Genomic DNA, 6299 nt, shown 5'->3' on the forward strand with positions numbered 1-6299 from the left:
GGAGGCACTCCAAGAGGCAGTGGCAGGAGCTGGCATCCAGGGCAAGGAAGGTTACTGGCCAATGTCCAGTGTGTCGCAGAGGCTGTGTGACCCCGGGCAAGTGGACTAACCCCTCTGACCTTCAGCTTCCCCCTCTGTGCAGTGAAGAGCTTGCCTGTCTCACATGACTGTTTTGAGGGGTCGCGGAGGTGTCTGTAGGTGCCCAGTCCTCCGTCACTGACAGCTAATTCCTTTCCCTGGAAGGAGCACAACGCAGGGTGGGGGCCCGGGGCTCAGATCCCTGCTCCGCCAGCCAGTGCTGCTTGTCCTCTCCCGGCCTCCATTCATGTCACGGGATACAGGACTGAACTGTATCCCGTAATACTGTATCATGTAATACTGCAGAATGCAGTGAGCTAGCAGGAGCATGTACTTAGCTGAATGTCTCTTACTCATTGTTAACATTATTAACATTACCGTTGTCCCGGTGCTTTCCAGAAAGACTGGGGTCACAGACCCCGAGTGAGACTGTGGATACCTACACTTACCCATAGCATCACCATTATACACAATAATAAAAATAAAAATAACTATAGTTCACACTCCTGGAGCACTCACAACGCACCAGGCATTATTCTTAGCCCGGTAGGTAGATTAACTCATTCTTACCTCCCAGCCCTTAGTGTTTATCTCCATTTTATGTGTGGGGAACCTGAGCAACAGAGAGGTTAAGTAACTTGCCCCAGGTCACACAGCACATCTGTGGAGCTGGGCTCTGTAACTGACCTCTTGGCCTTAGAACCTACCCTTTCAGGCCCCACAGCTTGGCTGCCCCTCCAGCCAGGTAGGGCTGTGTTGCGAGGCGCCGATTAAACGTTTCTCCATCCCAGGAAACTGCTCATTCACGTTACACTTACTTGTTTTACACACACACGTGCGCTGCCAGGCATTCACACAGGTGTGTAGGTGTGCCCACCTGGAGACCAGGCGCCCTGCATGAACTGGATCAGTCTCTCCACCTCGGCACCAATGATGTTTGGGGCTGGGTGGTTCTGTGCTGTGGTGGGGCGGGCTCCTGTGCACTGTAGGATGTTGAGCGGCACCCCTGGCCTCCACTCACCAGATCCAGTAGCAGCCCCTTCCCAGTGGTGACACGCAAACTTGTCTCCAGACACTGCCTGATGTCCCCTGCATGGGGGGTGGGGATTGCCCCTAGCTGAGAGCCACTGAATTCAAACCAAAGAAGCATCCATAGCCTTTAGCATCTTCTCGCGTGAACACGCTTCTCTCCTGCAGTAGATTCTGCCTTTCCCGGTCCTTCTGCCTTGTGGTTAATACCCTGGCTTTACCTCACGTGTTTCTGTCCTCCTGGCCCCCCCAGAAAGGCTCACCTGTGAACCTCCAGCTCAGACTCTCCCAGGCTATAGGAAGGGGTGAGAGCACGTGGGAGGGCAGTCGGCCAGAGAGGGCCCCTTCCCCCATCTGCACCTGCTGCCCTGCTGGACGTGGACCCAGATCGCTAGGTCTTCTGATTTTCCAGGAGAGATTGCAAGTTAGGGTTTTTAATGGGAAATCCCCAGTTTTTTAAAATGTTGGCAACTGACTCAAACATTTTGAAAGACCCCAAGTGAGCCAGCCTAAAAACATCTGTGGCCGATTTTGGTCTATAGGAGCCTCTGGTTTCCAACCTTCTCTTTAGCATTGGTTAAAGAGAATTAAGTTCCCAGCAATAAATAAACAAAAATAAATACCTCGGAAGGAACAAAGACGATCTGTAAGCTGATGGATGTGTTGGTCATTAACTAGGTGGGGGAAGTCCCTTCACAGTATGTACACATGTCGGAGCACCGCAGCGCACACTTTAAATACCTTATGAGAAACAACGTTTTGGAAGCCCCCGTCAATAACTTTTGTCTCTTCATGATTGTGAGCCAGAATTTAAAATCAGAAGGTGTTACAGTAAAAATGCCCCTGGATTTCTGGCTTCTCTTGGAACAATCAGAAGTTCTGGCGACACTGGGGCATCATGTTGTGTGAGACAGGTGGCCGGAGGGGTGTGTGTGGGTGTGTATGTGTGTGTATACTTTCAGAGTAACACCCCAAACCCAGAGGTTGGGGTATCATTGTGCCTGGTTACAGGACCCCTGAGCAGGGTCTTAAACTGACAGACCCTGTACATTTCAGCTGATGGAGTGAGTCCTGGGGCCAAGGGTTTTCACTCTGGGATAAGCACGCCGCACTATACCTGGGAAAGGCCGCACTGGCCCACGATACCCAAGAGGTCTGGCAGTGAATCACGTCCAAAGAACTTGTTAAGAATGCAGGTTCCTGGGCAGACCCTGTCCGTCCCCTGCACGGTGACTGTGATTCCGCAGCCGGAGGGCAGGGTATGTGCCTGGTGATGAGCAGTCCAGGCGCTTCTATCGACGCCCTAGTGTGGAAGCTGCCCAGACAGCTAGCCCTGCACCGCGAAGGAAGAAGGGAGCAGCAGGAACTTCTCTGTGTTTAGTCTGCGGCGCTGGAGCTTTGATGCGCACAGGACATAGAGGGCATTGCTGAGCAGGCAGACGCCTGGGACCAGCCCCCGGGATTCTCACTCAGTGTCCTCGATGGGGCTCCGCTGGAAACAGGCCCTGGAATCCCGGCCGTACTGGTGGATGGCACTGGGAAAACGGCCTACACCGGACCAGGCACTTGGCGTCTCGTGGTGCCGTGTGTCCATTTATTCTTGCTCCGTGTGTTCATTCCTTCGCCCCTGCACTTACTCACCGAACAGATACTTACCCGGTGCAGTCAGGCACTGCCTTGGTGCTCAGGGGAAGAAAGAAATGTGTGTTCTCTTCACAAGGAACCCCTCCCGTGGTCCTCATCCGAAGCCTTCACTGCAGCTGTTCACCCATCACAAAGATGAGTAAGTCCAGGGCAGGCAAGGACACTCTTGTGACCCACAGTGGTAGCAGGAGCAGGAAGTGTGTTTGCCGCCGTTGATGTGGTGTTTGCCTGGGCGCAAGGCCCTTTGCTGCTGCTGAAACTGGTACAGACACACCTCAGAGATACTGCGTGTTTGGGTCCAGACCACTGCGATAAAGTGAATATCTCAATAAAAGCGAGTCACACAAAAATTTGTTTTGGTTTCTCAGTGGATATGAAAGTTATGTGTATCTCTACTATACTGCAGTCTGTTAAATGTGCAGTAGCATTGTGTCTAAAAAACAATGCACATGCCTTAATTTAAAAATACTGTGATGCCTAAAACATGCTAACCATCATTTGAGCCTTCTGTGAGTTGCGGAAGCAACGTCAAACTCACTGATCACAGATCACCATCGCAAATGTAGTCATAGTGAGAAAGGTTGAAAGAGGGCAAGAATGACCAAAATGTGACACACAGACGCAAAGTGAGCAAATGCTGTGGGAAAAACGGCACTGATAGACTTGCTCAGTGCAGGGGTGCCACAAAACTTCTATTTGTGAAAATGCAGTGTCTGCGGAGCACAGGGAAACGAGGGGTGCTTGTACAAGGAGGTGATGCCATTTGCCCACGGTCACGGTTTGCAAAGTGGAAGACTGAGATCTGAACGCAAAGCCCCAAAGTTCGTGCTTCCCCCACGTGCCCATGTCTACATCCTCATCCGTGTTTACTGAGCCTATACTGTGTGTCAGGGGCCCTGCCAAGAACTGGGGATGCATTGGAGACCATGACAGGCACAGTCTGGCCCCTGGAGCTCCGCTCTCGAGTGAGGACGAAGGGGAGGATTCCATGGAGAAAGTGTGCGGTGGGGAAGGTGGAACAGGCAGTCGCCCCGAGAGGTCAGGTCTCAAGGGCTTTGAAGCCAGACAAACGTGGGAAGAGAGATAGGGGATTCTCTACCCAACTTGCTTCCCATCCAAATGCAGCGTCTGTCTGGGAATGTGTATTTCATGTGTCCCCACGTCATGACTCTGTTAAAGGAACGCCGGTTAAGTGGAGCACAAGATGCCAGATAATGACTCAAGTTTCCACGATGGACCATGCAGAAACCAATAGAGAAGCTGATTACTCACAGGTCTTGGGGAAGTCCCCAGCACGCCTCGAGGGGCCTTACAGGGGTCAAGGCAGGGTGCAGACGGAGAGGCAGGACCTGGCACATGCCTTTGTTAGGGTCTGTGCCTGCAGTGCTGTAGGGTTCCTGGGCCAGGGCGGGATTGGCCAATTCAAACCGAAAGAGAGAGGTTTCGGTGACCCCACAGGGGTCTTATCCAAGGCAGGTATACGGCATAAAGGCACTGGGAGGTGGGAGAGACTTGCTCACAAGAGCTGTTGGAGGAGTCCTTCCAGGAACCTATGTTAGCTCGCGACTCTGCTGGCTGCTGTCTAGGGCATTTTAGCTTCACCTCCTTCCCCTGCCATAGTCTGCTTGGCCAAACAGAATGGATGCTGAGGTAGCCACAATGCGGAGTAGCTTAGCTGAACTCTCAGCACCCCTTCCCCAAAGCATGTCCTGGAGAATGTAGGCTCCAGGGAATATTGATAAGGTGTTTGGAGAAAACAGGGTCCTATGTTGGAGAAACTTGGGGAAATGCTGGATTCACATTTTCTGCTACAAAGAACGGTGCTGGTGCTGAGTCAAGATTTTGTTCACGGAATAAATAAATAAAACAAGCCTTTTTGGTTTGTTTGTTTTCCTTCAGGAGCCTTTAATTGTGGATGGAAGTGGGGGTTGGGGATATGTTACAACATGCGGCATTTTCTGAACTGGTGTGATCATGGGACTTTCCCTTCGTAGAGCTTCTTAGGGGCTGGGCCAAGCCATCCTAAGAGCAGAGAATATTGTGTGTGTGTGTGTGCGTGTAAGTATGTGTGCGTCTGTCTCTGTGTATCTTCATGCCGCTACGGCAGGCCCGTCAGCACCATGGACAGAGCCCACCGCTGTGATGGCGTCCAGCTTGGCTCACACGCGTCGCCTCCTGAAGCCTCCCAGCCATCTCATGAGGCGGAATCACCCCCGATACGAAAACAGGCTGAGGGGAGGTTATTCCCCCCAGACTCTCCCAGCTAGTGAGTAGCAGAGCTCAATAGTCTGAATCGAATGCCCACAGCCACACTGGTCTGTACTTCATGGAATGCTTGTGAAATGGACGTGGCCAGAAGCTAGCAAAGCAGAAAGACTGTTTACAACTGATGGGGGCTATGCTAGGGGAATTTGTGTCGGAAGTTGATGAGCTTTTTAGGTACTTGGAGGAAAAAGTTACACCAGTTTCTAGATTCCTCTTTCCTCTCCCTATATTATCCTTTGAGATGCTTAGTGAATATTACAACTGCTTTAAAAATTAATGTATCAAGTATGGAAGCATACCACGAACACACATGCTTGTGTATGTCTGTGTGTGTCTGTATCTGTCATTCTGTCATCACCTGTTGTATGTGTATGTATGTGTGTAGGCTTCCTATTCACGTCTGTGTAACATTGATCTGTATGTATCTGTACATATCTGTCTGTCTACCCAAGGTTGTTCTAGAGAGGCTCATTTACATCATCTTATTCCTTTTGATACTTTCAAAACATTTCATTGTGGAAGTAACATTGTATTTATCTGGTCCCAGTCCGAGGCACAATTAGATCACTTCTCGTCTTCCTCTATGATAACAACACGACAGCAAAACTCTTTATTCCTATCTTGGCATCTAGGAGCTACATGAGGGGGAATGTGCTTTTGAATTCTGACAGATAAGGTCTCTCCCCAGAGGTTAGATTGATTGAGTGGGTCCCCAACAGTGTACAGAGTGACTACCCTGCCCTCCCCATACACACGAAGGGAGGGTTTTTGTAGGGCCAGTACCTGAGAGACTCTGGGAAGGGAGATACAATTTAACGTGCACCTACTGTGTGCCCGGCGCTTCTTGAATATCGTCTTGCCTAATCCTCACACCAACACTTTCCTCCACTTGACATAGGGAGAAGCAGCTTCCAAGAGGGGAGGTGACACACCCAGAGATTTACAAGGAGACACAGCATGGCTGGGTTTCAGCCACCGTCTAGACACAGCCAAATATTGTTAATTTGTTAAGTGAAGCCACTTGCCCAAGATCGGTTGATGAATAGTTGTTTCCATTGGGATGGAAAGACTGCCCAGAACCCCATCTAGTTGTACAGTTTCCCCGTCCTGCCTGCCTGGTCCTGGACCTCAGCGCCCCTCCCTCTTCTTAGCTGCATTCACTGCTGTGAATAAATCCTGGACAGTTGAGTGATACCCTCCTGCGTGTGGACTCTGCAATGAAGAAATGCTCCCCACAGCCTGGCAAGGTAGCCATTCCTATTTTGGCGCGTGCTAGGGGCATC

Source organism: Camelus ferus, chromosome 9 (genome assembly GCF_009834535.1).
Source record: "Camelus ferus isolate YT-003-E chromosome 9, BCGSAC_Cfer_1.0, whole genome shotgun sequence".
In the NCBI taxonomy this organism is placed as follows: Eukaryota; Metazoa; Chordata; class Mammalia; order Artiodactyla; family Camelidae; genus Camelus; species Camelus ferus.